The sequence below is a fragment of the Brassica napus genome, unplaced genomic scaffold (genome assembly GCF_020379485.1).
Source record: "Brassica napus cultivar Da-Ae unplaced genomic scaffold, Da-Ae ScsIHWf_2075;HRSCAF=2726, whole genome shotgun sequence".
Lineage (NCBI taxonomy): Eukaryota > Viridiplantae > Streptophyta > Magnoliopsida > Brassicales > Brassicaceae > Brassica > Brassica napus.
In genome coordinates, this window is record NW_026015489.1 from 17,482 (window position 1) to 34,671 (window position 17,190).

General features: G+C 37.6%; 1 non-coding gene and 5 pseudogenes across 1 annotated transcript; 2 read left to right on the forward strand and 4 right to left on the reverse strand.

The window, feature by feature from the left end:
* Window positions 1–2,598: 2,598 nt before the first annotated feature.
* On the forward strand, window positions 2,599–3,660 carry LOC125599958 (annotated as a pseudogene).
* Window positions 3,661–4,060: 400 nt separating this feature from the next.
* On the reverse strand, window positions 4,061–5,758 carry LOC125599956 (annotated as a pseudogene).
* A 465-nt stretch (window positions 5,759–6,223) lies between these two features.
* On the forward strand, window positions 6,224–7,894 carry LOC106451128 (annotated as a pseudogene).
* A 3,036-nt stretch (window positions 7,895–10,930) lies between these two features.
* Window positions 10,931–12,936, reverse strand: LOC125599955 (annotated as a pseudogene).
* A 1,203-nt stretch (window positions 12,937–14,139) lies between these two features.
* Window positions 14,140–14,223, reverse strand: TRNAY-GUA. The gene is given in 2 exon segments: window positions 14,140–14,175; window positions 14,187–14,223. It is a non-coding gene; the product is annotated as a tRNA-Tyr (tRNA).
* Window positions 14,224–16,330: 2,107 nt separating this feature from the next.
* Window positions 16,331–17,187, reverse strand: LOC125599954 (annotated as a pseudogene).
* Between the last annotated feature and the right edge of the window lie 3 nt (window positions 17,188–17,190).

Sequence of the window (17,190 nt, forward strand, 5' to 3'; positions counted from 1 at the left end):
TGTTTGATGTGTCCGCGAGTTGGTGTTCCAAAGATTAGGTTGAGTGTGCTCCAAACCTCATGAGTTGTGGTAGCACTCGCGACCAAGGGTTGGACTGGAAGAGATATGGCTCCAATAATGGCACTGTACAAGAGTCTGTCTTGACGACGCCATGGTGCGTAGGCCGGGTTTGGTTCCACAAGCCCATTGTTGTTGATGACAGCCTCTGGTGTTGAGTTTGTTTTCTCAAGGAAGCTGTGTAGTTCATGTCCTTCAAGTAGAGCTTGAATTTGTCTGCTCCACATGAGGTAATTGACATTGGTCAAACGTGTGATGTTTGACATGTTGACGGCAAGTAGGTTGGTTGCCGGGTTGGCTGGATCATAGACTGCCGTGCGTGTTGCTGTTGAGGGCATAAAGCCTGAGTTTGACGATTCTGAAGACATCTGTTGATGTAAAAAAAATTAATGGATCGAAAGGTGCTCTGATACCATATAAGATGTATTGCAATTGCTTAAGTATTATTGATCACAATACGTACTCTATATATAGAGTTTACAAGGAGAGATTATAGGAGATGATATACATTGGTCATCCTTATCTCGTATAGGACTTATCTCTAATACAAGAGTTATCCTTATCATAATAACATAGTTATCCTAATAAAGAACATTAAATATTCTATCTAACTAATTCTGTTCATACGAAAGGAACACTAATTAATTCTTAAACTTTGACTAGTACTTCGGATAAAATGGAAAGAAAAGTTAATTAAAAGCTAACACAAGAGTTGAAAACTAGAAAACAATAAGAATAGTTAGCGTATTGATTCTTATGCTTTATGTAAAGTTCCACAAAGCCAATTACATTAGTCTATATTTTATCAAATGATGCGATATAAAAAATAATCGTCAACAAGTTACTTCATTGGTGGGTGGATATTTCATTTTCCAAATGCGATGCCGAAGATGGTAAAGCTAAGAGAGAAATTTATCTTCTAGAAACCTATCGCACTAAACTATATATTTATTTTCATGCTACAAAGTATTATTTTTTCTTAGGCTAGATATCAATGAAAAGGATGAAATGTCAAAATAAGTCGACGTGTATACAATGGGACGTGATATGTCGGAATGCACAGAATAAGTTAAAATGTTCGATTGGATCAACTCAGTTTTATGTATAACAAATACAATATTATTGAAGGTTGTCTTGTCTGCATTTCATGGAAAAAAAGACATGATTCTAATAGACACATGAAGACATACGTTGTATCTAGAAGAGATACCAATGCGGAGATCTTTGGTTGGTCTACTGATTTTAGCTACTTATCTTATAAATATCTCTGTCTAGTAAACAGAAAAAACACATATATCTACGAAAATGTTTATTTACAGTAAAATGATTTCCTAATATGGATAGGTTTCTGCTTCTTATTGACACTATTTTAAAAAGTTTTTTTTTAAGTTTATACACTTAAAACTTTGATACTGATATTACATATGAAAATAATTAAGGAATTGGTATAGAAGCTTCCAAATGATTTGATGCCACTTCAATTCACTAAAAGAAGGAGATATGGGGCATCATAGGAGTCGTCAGCTATCTGGATCCACCCCTTCAAAAGTACGAACATTCATCATGCTAGACTATGCATGTATACACACTTCTTTTAAGACAACCAATGATCATCGCACCAAAAAAAAACAAATCTCCTTGGCCTAGTGATAAAGACGCTCTAACGGGAGTTTTTGCCCTGGATTAGAATAGCATTGACCACTCGTAGATGTTTTAAGTGACAAAAAAAATTCAATTTTTTATAGGTTTCGTAGTAGTATTGACCACTCGTAGATGATTTAAGTGACAAAAAAATCTAAATTTTTATAGATTTCGTGAGATTAGTTTTTAGACTTAAAAGCTTATGGGACCAAAAAAAAACTAATGATAACTTTATCGTGATCTATACATATAAAAAGCAAGAAAATATAATAAAAACCGTGAGCATTTAAAAAAAATTAAGCTGGTTTCTTTTACATTTTTAACTTGAATTGGTTAGATTTATTTTTTTGTTGACAAAGAACATGGATCAATTATAAGTACATTTAGATACAAGATGCATTATTTGTAAAAAGAAATTTGGTTGAATAAATTTAACATTTATTTTTAAAAAATATGTATCAGTTATATTAACAGCATAAATAATATTTCGATAAAAGAAAAAAGATTAACACTGTCACTGATTTGACATGGATGTTTAATTATAAACATGGATTACTGAAAGAATTATAGTGATATTTAGAAGTATTTTAAATATTCTTTTCTTACAATTATTTTATATCTAGTCATGTATAAACACTTGGAGGATTTAAATACGTTTGAATTGACCTATCAAATAACAATTCCAATATATCGAAAATTTACAATTAATTATCTTTACTCAATTCTATCATTGATTATTGTATTTTTCCGTCGACATTTCAGGCCCCAGGTTTCTCAAAGAAAAAGAACAATCATTTTAATAAGAATACAAAAAAAAATATGAAGTAGAGCCTATCGTGTCTTGTTCGTAAATATAAAAGGCCCCCATACTCATCTATTGTCTCTTCACCTCTTTTTAAAATCAATATATCTCTCTCTAGTCTCTACAAGCTCAATGCCCCAAGTCGATCTCGAAGCTTTTGTTTCTTCAGTATGCGCCGGTGGTTCCGACCGGAAGATCGCATGCGAGTCCACCTACGTCGATGACCCGGACACTCAACCTTACTACAACAAAAACTCCACCGCGAGTCCGGCTGATTTTCCACCGGAATCTTATTACATAACCAAAGATGCTCAGCTCGAGTGGCTCACCGACAACGCCTTCTTCGACCGCAAAGAATCACAGAGAGGAAGCTCAGCACACATCAGTTCCAACCCCAACTCGAACCCGAGCTCTCAGCGGTTTCTACTCAGCTCCAAAGCGTCCATCATCGGTTTGCCGAAGCCGCAGAACACTTGTTTAAAGGAGGCGAAGCAGCGGAGAAACGGCGGCAAAAAGAAAAGAACAACATAGTCTTCTTGAAACGGGTCGGGTCGAGAATGAAGTCGGATCCTTCGCAGCTCGAACCGTCTTCTCTAAAGTCTCTTGCACCGGTAGGGTGAGGTCCAGACGAGAAAGAAGCCGACGTATGCGCCGTCAGAAATCGGTTCGACCGGAGAAGGCGAACCGGGTCAAGAAACCCGGTTTATTAGCGAGTTTCAGAGCCATCTTCAGGAGCAGAGGTGGCTGCAAAGACGGGGCCCACGCGGCGCCAATTATGGCACGCGACGACATCAGGAGCCGGCTTCCGGTGGAAGAGGTTGAACCGGTTGTGGTGCCCGGTTTGGGTGGGATGAACCGGTTTGCTTCTGGAAGGAGAGGGATTTGTTGGGTGGATGTTGACAAGTGTAATGTTAGTGATTGGTTGTTTTGTCCTGGTTTTGGTGGGACCTGTGTTTTAGCGTTTTAGTTGTGTGTTTTGAAAAGTCGTTGGCGCTGACGTGGCAAGTGGTTAACGTTTTTCAGGAACACGGCACCGCGTAGGCGGTGTGAATCCTACCCACCACACTGTGTGCTAACTAAGTGTCTGTTTTGTATATTGTTTATATGGGGAGCCTTTGTTTTGAGTTTAGTATTTAATGTAGATTTTTTTTTCCTTGGTATTTATGCAACAGTCAAGTATTTTTATCTACATATAATTTATTCTTAGATAAACGAAATTGTCTTGGGTTATTCTTTTAGAAAATATTAAATTGATGAAGGTTATTTGATCTACATATAATTTAAATTAATTATTTCAAATATAATTATATTTATATTTTTGTTTCAACCTATATTATTGTATTTTAGATATTCAGAACCAAATTGATTAAGCTCTAGACCAAACTAGTTGGAAGGCAAAGTCAAACTAGTTAGATAGTCGGATATTTGTACAAGATTTTAGATATTTGAAATGTTTCAAGGAAAAAACCATTCACATATTTATGGCTATTTATTTCTATTACAGTTCAGTTTTTTTTTCAAGTATACTATTTGAACAAAGTCAAATTAGCAATGGAAAAATTCATGAAAAGTATTCATCATCATTGGATTCTTGACTCTTTCAGAAAGATTAGTTGAAAATTGATACTCTTATACAAATAAAACAAATCAACAGATTAAAATGGAGGTTTCAATGCAGTGCTGAAGAGGATTCTTGTTGCTGATGATGCCAAGCAACAACATCTTTGTAAGGTAGATTACCACCAAAAATGTCCAAGGCACTTCCCACTGTTACATCCACACGTCCCTTTCCTGCTTCTTTGATCCTCTCTACATCATCCATCACCGTCACGCCGCCTCCCGCATAAGTTACTGGAATCTGTCATAAAGTCAAAACTACATCTAAGCTCCCTAATCCAAAGCTAAAGACATCAAATTTTCAATCAAGACTCTGACTTTCTAGCACGTCCATGTGTGTTTGTTACTCACCGGAGAATAGTTGCCCAGCAATGCAACAAGCTCTTCATCATCATCCCCCAGCCTTAAGAAAACAAGTATTAGGATCAGTTACTGACTGACTAATTCAAAATGAGTCCACTCTTAAGACACTGAAAACACACAAAAGCTTACTTCTTTCCTTCAACATCAACACCATGCACCAGAAACTCATCTGCAAACCCTCCAAGAAACTCCAATGATTTCTCATCAAGCAAGACGTCGCTAAACTTCTGCCACCTATCAGTAACAATCGCGTATCTTCCATCCTGTTATAAAAACGGGATGAAACTTGTCATAAAAACATCAAACTGAAGATGAAACATGCCGGAGAATCAATCACCTTCTTTCTGCAGCTAAGGTCCAATATCAATCTCTGTTTCCCAACAATCTTCACAAGATCTTTCAGTCTTTCAAGATCAAGCTTACCATTGTTAAACACATACTGAAAAAAAAACATCAACAGTAGTAAACATGATTATTACAACTAACACAATCCCCTATGATAACAAATTAAAAAGAGAGCTATTACCGAAGTGACAATAACATGACTTGCTCCTTCCTCTATAACTCAAACAATTCTCTGAACTGATTCCACCTCCAACTTGCAAACCGCCTAGAATCATCATCGTCTTGTATCAAACCAAACAGTAAGAACAAAACCCCACACCAAAAAGGCATTACCGGGATAAGCATGTAACGCTCCAAGAGCTGCAGCTTGGCTTAAAGGGTCTGCTCCAAGCATTATAACATGACCACCAGTAAGCCCATCTTCTTGTACATCTTTGCGTACTCCTCAGCGGATTTGTCTGACTCGAAGTTCGTAACGAGAACAGAACCGTCTTCTTTTGAGTCACTTAGAGTGGATCCAACTATTTGTTTCACTTTCCCCTTCAAGAACAATGATATGAAAATCAAGCAGAGAGCTTTATAAAAAAGGATTCAGCTTTTAGTACCTTGTGGATGTCGATGCAAGGTCTGAACTGAACAGCGGATACTACTTGCACCCTCAAGGGTCCTACAAGACATAATCAAAGATTTGAGAAACTGCGTAAAAAAAAAATAAATAAAAAAACCAGAACCAGGTTCGTACGTTTTTTCTTTTGGAAAGCAGTGGTACGGAGAGTTTGGGATGTTTGTTGAACAGAGAGCTCTGGTTCTTCTGGAAACAAGGGATGCCACCATTGGAGTAGAACTGAGAGCTGTAAGTTCTCATCTTTGGATTAGGTGAAGAAGATTTATGCAATTTCTGGTTCTACTTCTGGTGATTAGGTGTGGGCCGTGTGGCATGGGTAAACTAACCCAACAAAATAATTAACCAAATTCAAATATTAGGAACAGAACCAAACTGAACAATTATAAATAACAGAATATTTTCTATTTTTACATATCTTAAATATCTAAATCGAAATATCCAAGTTTTGTAAATACAATTTATAAATCTAATTTTATATGAAAATAGTTATTCGTCAAAATAATTAAAATTAGAAAAAATTCTTAAGGTAACATTAAAAAAAACTATCAGTGATTTTTTTATCATAAATGAGAGAATTGTATTTTAAATTATTCTGTTTTGCAAAAAATATTTAAATTATTTAATATTGTGCATGAATAACTCGATATTTATTTAATTATTATTATCAAAATCAAAACATATCCTATGTATACCCAAAAGGCCAAAACAACAGACCTAAACTTAACCAAATACCTGAATCACATACCCAAACTTAGAAATTCGGTTTATTCCGGTTTTATCAATAACCAGAGATGATTTGATTAAACTGGACTCGGCGAAAAAGTTCCGATCTTTAGGAATTCTCCGACAAAACAGAGTGATGCGGTGGAACAAGAAGAACGTCATCAACCTCGTCTCCAACTCCACACACCTCCCTGCCCCTCTATCCCCGCCGCCACCCGAGATCTACCGCTTACCCCATCCTCCACCCAAACCTCCCAACAACAACACCCCAATCCCTCCCACTCTCACTCTCTCTCCATCTCCACGTCACTCCCACTTCCTCACCTTCCTCGAATCCAACCTCCCCCACCACCAATCCCTAACCCCCAAATCCCTCACCCAATTCCTCCGATCCCACCTCCGCCACCACCCTCTCTTCGCCCACCACGACTTCGCCGTCTTCACCTGGGCCTCCACCCTCGACGCCTTCCGCCACGACCACGACTCCTTCCTCTGGATGTCGCGTTCCCTCGCCGCCACCCACCGCTTCTCCGATCTCCACCGTCTCCTCCTTTTCATCGCCTCGAACCCCTGCCCTTGCGCATCAGGGATCTTCTCTTGCCCAAAGCTCGAATCTTTATTCAGTTCCGGGATCGACGCCTTCTGCAGAGCTGGGAAGATGGATTACGCTCTGTTAGCGTTTGAGACAATGAAGAGATTGATCGATGGGAATAAGCGTTGGAGTTTACAACACTGTGTTGAATGGGTATGTGAAGAAGAAGGGTTGTGATATGGAGAAGGCGTTGGGGTTTTACAAGAGGATGGTGAAGGTCGATGCGTGTACGTTTAATATTCTCATCAACGGTTATTGCAGGAGCGGTGAGTTTGAGATGGCGTTGGGTGTGTTTAAGGAGATGAGGGAGAGAGGTTGTGAGCCTAATGTGGTTAGCTTCAATACTATTATAAGAGGGTTTTTAGGGAAGGGGAAGGTTGAGGAAGGTGTTAGAATGGCTTACGAGATGATTGAGTTAGGTTGTGGAGTCTCTGAAGCTACTTGCGAGATTCTTGTTGATGGGTTGTGTAGAGAAGGTTTGGTTGATGATGCTTTTGGGTTGGTGATGGATCTGACGGCGAAGAGGGTTTTACCTAAAGGGTTTGATTATGGGAGTTTAGTTGAGAAGCTTTGTAGAGATAAGAAAGTGGATAGAGCGGTGGAGATGGTGGAGGAGGTGTGGAAGAATAAGGGTGGAGCTCCGTGTTTGATTGCTTGTACTACACTCGTCGAAGGGTTGAGGAGATCAGGGAGAGCGGAGAAAGCTTCAGAGTTTATGGAGAAGATGATTATGAATGTAGGCTTGGTTCCTGATAGTGTGACGTTTAACTTGCTTCTTCGGGATCTCTGTGATTCTGGTCGTTCGATGGATGCAAACAGGTTGAGAGTGTTGGCAACAGGCAAAGGGTTTGAGGCTGATGAGACGACGTACCGTGTTTTGGTTTCGGGGTTCTCGAAAGAAGGGAGAAGGAAGGAAGGAGAGGTTTTGGTGAATGAGATGTTGGATAAAGACATGTTGTCTGATATCTTTACATATAATAGATTGATGGATGGTTTGTCCACAGGTGGAAAATTTTCAAAGAAGCAAGTCCGGTTAGATTAACCAGTGTGACTTCTTCGGCCAAAGGAATATGTCAAACACATTTGATTTTGAAGAAAATGAGATATGAAATGGAAACCAAGTTATATAGTAGAGGTCTCATAATAATTTAATTGTGACTAGAGAGAGATTAGGTATGAATTGTAACGATAACAATCTCCAAAAGCCAAAACCAATTCAGACAAGGAGGCTCACTTTTGTTACGAAAAGCAAAGTCTCACTCTTTTTTCTTTTTTTTTTTTTTTGCTTTGTAGAGAAAATCTCCTTTTATTAGAGTTTTTAATAGAAAAAAAAACTGTAATTTTTCTTGTTCATGTAAATATGAGACATTACTTTGCTTTGTCTACAACATTTAAAGTTACACGAAACTAGTAAATGATTCACTTTACTCTTGTCTGATTCCTTATCTATACTAATCAATGTCAGTTTAAAAAAAAAAATATTGGGTCACTTGAGTCAATTTTTATTTTTGCTGTGTCGTTTACAGATAAATTTGGGTTGCCGAGTATTTCGTGATTTTGATAGCAACTAGAAAGATGTAGCCATTGTACAAACCGTGGCATCCACAACTTTTCTCTTGGAACATCCAGATCAAGGGAAAGGCTTGGTTGATATAAATATATGAACTTGTGGTCCCATTGGTTCTGTTATTTCTTGGGCTGCAACTTCTGGACTCAGGTGATGGAAAACATAAACTCACTACTATAAATACTAAATAGAGCCATAGAGGGTTAAAAAGGCGTGACATGTCTCGCTGGTTCTGAAAGCAAATGTGCGCATTTGTTTTATTTAGATACTATCATAGATATAAAGCTAACCCCATCTGGATTACACACTACCAACCTTTTTTTTATACGTACGCATAATTAAGTCTTTCTTAGCAAAATCACACATACACAAACCCATCTCATTCCAACCTTCACGTTGACTTGACTGGTCATATGAATGAACGTATGGCTTAGTTATCTGTAGAAACCTACAACATTATAAGATTGCCACATGCAAGTTACAAAACCAAAGACTTGAAGTGAAACAACAATAACTAAACATAAGTAAATAAAACACACACATAAATAAGAAAAAAATTAAAGACAACAATAACTAAACATATAGAAAAAAATGATTGAAAACATATAAATGGCAAAAGACACATCATACAAGGAATCTCCAAATCGAGAGTCAAAATGAAGGTGAAGGTAGGCATACACTTGATTAGATATACAATCGGAAAATATGCAACGTAAACGAAGATTTGATAAATCAATTTATTGTTGGTCGACATTTGTGCAGCAAACTATATATGATAAAACCAATACTTTTATAAAACTATAGAACATCAAAGAGTAAAAACTACCTGTGTAGCACCAGAATCAACCACACTTAGTGGGAACCTCTTGACTCTGAAATCAAATATGTTAGCAGAAACATTTCTTCTCCTCCTATAACATTTCTCCATTCACCAGCTTCATCATCAAACCAGAGTAATTCATCAGCCAGAACCTGACAAAATAGTGGTCTTCTCAGGTTTCTTCTCCGAACAAAACCAACTACTATGCGTAGGCTTAGTAGAGTTGTTGTCGCCTAAACATATGTACACCATCAGCTCCTTCAGACCTTCTTCTGACCGCCTCTTGAAGATAATTTCCGATCAAAGAATGAAATCAAGACCACGTGAAGTAAAAGCGTCGGTCCGGTGGTATTGGATTGGTACTCGCGTGAGGCAATCAAGGGTTACGTTGTCGCAATTGTTCTCATGAAAAAGCGTCATCTTTCTGCGCGAAGAAGAATATCAACAATGCGAACTGAACTGAATAAAATCTTTCTTGTCCAAAATGAATAGGTTGACAATTTCAATTTTTTCTAGTTGCTTTTTAGTGGGTTTTTTGGCCAAACATATAGTAGTTATGGCGAATTAATAACTTGCTGGAAACTTGTAATGGACACTACTATCTGGTATCTGACCAAAACAAGGATTTCGTCTTCCAGCACTGGCACTGTCTCTTAAAAAAATATATGAAAGCTAGTCTTGATCTTCTCAGGACACTTGTAGAGGAATATCACCCCCCCCCCCCCCCCCTACTACCATCAACCCATGCAAAGGACAGATTCATTCAAAACTAGCTGGTAAAAAGGTATTATTACTTTTAGTAACAAAAACAAAACCTTGATTTTTAGTCTAGTCAGCAAATCATACATAAATAAAACATTTTTTTTTCAGAATGATTTATATGTAGCCTAATCAATAATCTCAAATAAAGCGTCTAGCTACCATCTAGCGATTTCTTGAATATGTTGCTTCACGAAATCCTGTTCTGGCCAAGGAATCCGAAACAATCGCTTTGGGTTTTCTGACCGAAAATGCTGTTTGCTGGAAGTGTTGGCGCTATATCAATAAAATGAATCCAAACGCTAGTGTTTATCTTCTTCAACAGCTTGTACACCGTTGGATCGATCATTCAATATTAATATCATCAACCGATGCAATGAAACAATTCATTCAACAGTTGTTCATGGTTTCTTTGACATTATTAGCTGGAGAAGGAATGCCTGTTGTTTTAGCCAAGGATGCTAGAGCAATCGCTATCTGGTGTCTGATGGGAACGTTGATTGCTGGAGGCACTGGGATAGTGTTTATAAAGCAGAATATAAAAGTTGGAAGGATCATTCCCTTAAACTACCATCATCACCGAGTGATATTGTCATTCTCCGTCACACTATGAAGAGCTTCAGGCTAAAGGTAATGCCTATTAGTCGTCTAACTCCACTCTTGATTTCATCTCTGATCTTCACTTGTGCACGTTTTCTCAGAACAAAAAAGGCATCACTGAAAGAGAAAGCTTCTCTTTACAAAGAAGCTGACAAGTTATGCAAAGTGATATCCCGGAAACTCTCCCGCGGAAGTATTACTGTTGCGGTTCCAGTTACTGCAGTAACCACTGCTGCACTTGTTCTGTTGTATCTGAGCGTGTTTGTTGTTTTCAAGTAGATGTAAGTATCGCGTGTGGGAATTTGAGTGCTGACCAAGGAGTAATCATTGATTTTTTGGACCAAGAGTAGTTGTCACATTCGAGTACTAACCAGATAAAATACAAACAGAAACAGTTGCTTGGGAAGGATTGTAATAAATCTAGTGACATAACACTTGTCATATTCTCTAAAGATTTTATGATGTTGAAACAGAGAATCACTTTCTTGTTGACAAAGGAACAGCTCTCAACACATAAAAGCATCAAAGTAAAAGATAATTTATTATCTCATTCCTCAAAAGGACAAAACAAACCAACCTACCAACACCGTCTTCATCTTCTACTGCTTGTTTGTTTGTTTCAGAGAGGGCAACTCGGGTTCCTCATCAATGTCCGTAATCTCCCGCTCACTTTTGGCACTTTAGGTTGTGCTCTTGTCTTCAAACTCTCAAAATACTGCAACCATAAAAACCAACGATGATTGTAGCGCTTCTCAGACACAACATATTAGTTCCAAGAAATGGTAATTAGCTATTACCTGTTGCTTCCTCTTCCTCTCCAACTCTCCCTGTTGAAACAAAACCAAAAGAAAGACCAATTGTCACAAGAAGGAATAAAGTCTTTCAACAAAATCAAGATCAATAAATACCAATGCATGTTTTAGCTGAGCGTTCTCTTCTTTCAACTGGTTCAGTTCTGCTTCCAACTCCACCGTATATGCCTTCAGAACAATCATAACAACAAATTAGCTTTTATGCTAATATGAACATTCATAGACATAAATGATTACAATATTAACCTCCTGCTTTCTTGCTCTAGACCTGGCAGCAGACTCACGGTTCTTGATCATCCTCCTCTGCCTTCTCTCCACTACTTTCTCCACTGGACCATCCACTACTCTCTTCCTTCCCCTTAACCCTCCCATATCAACTCCATACTGACCTCCTATGTTATCCACTTGCCCATGTCCTAACCCATCAGACGACACAGGGCTTAACGGTCCCACCATCCCCATCTGCTGGCCACCCGCTCCAAACCCGCCACCACCCCATAGCAAACACCTGACTGAACCGGTGGTGCCTGCTGATACCCACCTCCTCCTGCCCTTTTACCATAACCAGATGGTCACTACCACACCCACCGGGAAAGAAGGATCACCGCCTCCTGGAAACACGCCGTAAAAGCTGTTGCTGCTGGGTAGATGCCGGTATAAACACTAGTCGGGGTCGGGTTTAACATAGGTTTAGGGTTAGTAGGGTGCTCTCTAACTACACCAGCCTTCACCAAGAAATCCTCAAGTGTCATCTCCCCAAACGTTGGTTGCCTAGCTGCACTCTCACCACCGCCGTTATTAGCATTGTTTTGACCGTTACTACTACTAGTACTACGTCCGTTGCTGTTGTCTCCATCCCCACTACCGCCGCCACTCTATGTATCTCAGACCAAACCTCTTCAACAGTCTTCCTACAAAGAGGAGCCGGAAGTGTCAACGAGCCTTGTCGTGGAAGGCTCGGCTGCTTAGCTATCCCTGGCTTCTTATTAACCCCTTGGTTACCTGAGGAGCCACCACCACCACTAAAGACGCGCCGCTCTCGGTTCCACCGTTGTTGTTGTTGTTGAAACCGTTATGACTCGGTGGAACGGGATGTGAAGCTGCGGCTGATGCTTGGTGATTGTTGTTGTTATTCTCCTCAGCGTTCCAAATAGAGACGAGGAACTCGTCCATGTTCATGGACCCGAAGTTCTTGCCGTTCTCGCAGAGAGCGTGTTGGAACTCGTCGAGTGTCAATGAGTAGATGGAGGATTGTCTTCCCAAAGAAGAAAATGGATGATTCTCTCCTCCTCCTCCTCACCAGCTCCTCCATTTTGTCTTGCTTGCGCCGTCGATGTTTCTACTTCTCGTTCAGACATCATCTCTGTTTCTCTGCTCACCATCTACCAGCTGCAGACAAACAACGTCAAGATTTCGCATATGGATATTACAATCTTTTTATGCTATATTAATGCTCAAAGGACCACAATTTAATGAAAAAGTTAAAAAAAAATAATAATTTCCTGAGATATTTGTTTTAAGTTTTGAACGGGTACATCTAGTAAAGTAGTGGAGATTTATACAGATGCGAATCACTTCAATGTTACATGAGAAAAGGTTTAATATAAAAAAGAATCTCTATGGTATGAAGACGGTCCACGTGAAATAAAGAAGAACGGTCTACATCATGACAGCGACAAGCGACTACTAATTTAGCAATAAACAAACTAATAATTTCTCATTTCAATAAAGGTTCCGTTTCCGAAAGAGGAATATACACCCCCGCATCATTAAGCCAACTTATCAACAAGACAAAACATAAGTTTTGGTTTATTTCTTTTAAAACGTTGATATTTGTTTAGAGCTTAATCTAATAAAAAAATGAAACAATTATTACTGAGGGTGAGTACCACTTTCTTTCATGATTATCCACTTTATAAATAAATAAAAAATATTTTTTATTCGCAGAGAAGAACCGTAAAGCAAACAAACACCTAAACAATCTTATATAATCTGTTAAATCAAAGATATTTAGCTAAATTAGCTAAAACTAATTAAATAAATAACTCTCTAAATTTTTTTAATCCGACATATTCCTCAAGATCTTGAGGAGAAAAATAACTATAAAACTGAAAGAGAACCTGAAATTAAATCTGTCTCCCAAAAGCGGTGGCTCAGTGTTTCTCCACCACCGGAAAAAGATGAGAAACTACTTTTTTTTTCTGTTTCTTGGAGGTTCTCCTCCTTCACATAGATTCAAAGACGAGAGAGATTTTTTTTACTGGAAACTTGTGTGTTTGGTGTTGGAAAGGAGAGAGAGAAAGAAATAAATTGTTGAGGGGGGCGGTAAAAAGAGGTTAGATGATATATTTATATTCACCGTGAGTAAGGGTGGCGCGTGGGACCTACGAGCAGTGGCGTGAAGTTAAACATCTTTTGTCTAAAGTTATCTCTTTGACCAATGAGATTTCAAAGAGATGGAAACATAGAGAAGTCCAGGTCTAGGCTCAAGATCAGAGGCAAAGAATCGGTTCGGCTACGTCGACACGTATGATACACGTGTTGTCTTACTGTTTCTTGGAGTGTCGTCTTTGTGGATAGACACGTGTAACTCCTTACAACTAAATGTTAATTTACGTCAAAACTGGATTCTTTTGTCAGCATAGCACGTGAGGAAACTGGATTACGAGTTAAGAAACTGATATAAAAGTATACATCGAACAACACGTAATATGAATTATCTGAAAAAAAAAACATGTTTCCCATTTCGAACATCCGCTTCCAAGCGCACATGAATTATCTGTTCAAAAATAAATAAAAATATTTGGAAAAAGAAATCCGACCTGCCGGAATCGAACCAGCGCCCTAAAGATTACAGCACCTACTACAGTCTTCCGCTCTACCAACTGAGCTAAGGTCGGCTGCTGATAGTAGAGCCTATTCTATTATTTATATTCGTTTAGCTAGTTCTTGCCATTGTCCATACACACGTTCTAGGCCCTTAACAGTAAAACAAAATCAAGAAACAAGGTCCAATTTTTTTTGGGCCCACATAATTACTATTATTTCATCTTTCTTACGGAAACGAATAGAACTTCTTTTCTTATTTGTCAAAGTAAAAGAAGACGAAACGATCTCTAACTGTAGCTTTTGGTCTAACGATTACTACCAACTACGATAAGACCTGCGCCTTAACCAGGTAAATTTATATGAAAATTATTTAAGAAATATTGTATGGAAACAAAATTTATAATATTGATCGAATTAATATATTTGGCTCTTAAACAATTTTTTAACTTTTTTTGTTAATTACATAATTTGTTTACTAATGAACTGATCTCATTTAAAAATATTTTAAGTCAAAAATTATTTATCGCATAAAAAATCTCATACCTACTATTTGGTTACAATAAAACTATGTCAGCTCAGTTTTATATCATGATTTAGCAATTTAAAAGTTAATAAAGGTTATTAGAAGTTTACGTTTACGTGCCAATCCTATCTATCTTCGATATTTTTCTCCTTTTTTTCGATATAATAATGGTTTTCCTTGCTTTAGTTAATATCATATAGTTGGTATTATATGTTTCTAGTGAGATATAAAAATCGAATGGACTAACATGTTTTTCAATTTTAATTTGAGGATGACACGTAGAACTAATTAACTACTTAATTGATTGACACAAGCAAGAAGTTTTTTTTAATTATTACAAATTGGGGTTATATATTTCAAATGTTTCTCATTAATATATAGGAGATGTGTTGATGATTAAACAAAATCTAATATGTGCACTTATTAAACATTACCTTAATTCCTTCAAAAATTTTAGAAGGTTAAACCTTGGTGAGCACGTTTTTCCATTTGACTTATGGACTTTGCCGTGATACAATTTTTTCGAACCCTCTATCGAGTAAAAATATCTTCTCTACTAATTAAAGGAAAAACTACTTTGTACGATAAATCATACCCTTATTATTACATATTTAGTTTTCCTTAAGTGATTCCCCTATATTTTTTAATCTTTCATTGGGACAAAAGTTTTAAGCATATTCAATATAATTTTCCATAAATCAAGTCAAAATCTGGTTTGCGACAATTTAATTTTATACGTACTGAATGTCTTATTTCAATACTGATCGGTTCTAATTAAAATTATAAACCGGCCACCATCTTGAACTTTTTCAAAACTCCGTAATTACAGAACATTATGACATAGCTTCAATTGGTTACAGAGACGAAAGCTTCTTAAGTCAACATATAACTTCATACTTAACAATCAACATGTTATGTCTCGACAGTTCTATGGTTAACTAATTTTTGTTCATGACATCTTGTTTTCAAAGTGTTCTGAGTTAAAAAAGCTTAAGAAGCATACGGATTACTTTCGAAAGGAGACGGGGGCACTGACAGTATGAACTTGAATGTATGATCATTTTTATTAGGGATGAAATGCTTTGGTTTATAATTCAGTGTATGATCGTTTGTTTTATTATTATACATTGATAGTTTTTAGTGTATGCTCGTATTTATTATACATGAGCCAAATTATATTTCTATTGATAGGTATAGTAACATTCTCTAGCATTTAATTATGGACTCACCAATTTCTCAATTGATTCTCCAGCTGACACGTCAGCACCTAATTAACATTCTAATTGCTTGACACCTAAGCGGAGCTATTTTTTAATTAGTACAAACTTCAGGTTATAACTTTTCAAATGTTCCTCTATTAATATATAGGGGATTATATACACCTTGTTTTTTTTTTGTACTGGTTTTATGTCACCTTGTTTCTACGGTCACATTCCACGTTGTATTGTTGCGATATATAGTAAGTAGTATTCATCATAAATCACACTAAAAAGGTAAAAAGATCACCAACAAAGTAAATTAGTAGTAATCAAAAGATCTACTAAGAAATTTGAGATATTCATGAATCTCTCTAGTTGTTTCAAAGTACTTCATAGCAACTCATGTCACAAACCAAACCACCCCATTGTTCTGAGAGAGAGAAGATGACTCTATTTTTAGTTCTTGACTTCTTCGTTGGTTAAGAGCGTCTTAACGATGTTATCAACCATACCCGGAAAAAGAGGAAACATACCCTGCTCCGGGATCTCATGGTAATGAATCCATGGCAGCTTCTTAGCAACGTAACGTTGTAGAGTCACAGGTACTAAAGCGTCATCATCTCCCTGCCACAAGTGCACGGATCCCTCCTTGTTAGGGAACAAGTTCTCCAGCTCCATTGGATCGAACTCCCATTTTCCAAACCCAACAATCATGTCACGTATCACAGTCTCATGTGTCCCTTGCTGCCTTATTTGTGCCTACAGAGATACTTTGATATTGATCAAATGAGAATATGTGAATAAGATAAGAATGTTTGTATTATATATTACACCTCATGTGGCCTCCCTGCAGCACCAATCTTGAAGAGGATCTCTTTTGTCAGATTTAGACAACAAACCGAGGTTTCTGGTCACAACACTTGATCCAAGGAACCATTTCTGAGAGTTCCACCAGTGAGTAAGCCAAGGAGCATAGTGTGCAACACGAACCGCCCATTGGTCGTTTTTCGGTTGTAGATTATAACTTCGTTTGAGATGTCTGATGGAAAGCTCTTCACCAGTAGTTCACCACTGGAGTTACAAGAGCTGCTCCAGCTAACCTAAAGAACCAAACCATCATCTCAAAATCATTCCCTTTCAATAATGCCATCATTAAACAATGTGTGTTACCTGTGAGGAATGTATTTAAGGCATGCCCATGTAGCTTGTCCTCCCATTGAGTACCCTATTATATAGAACTTAGTCCCTAGACTCAACTGATCAGCAAGCTCCTCTATGTCCAAAGCCAAGCTTTTTTGGGAGTCACGGTCTTGGGA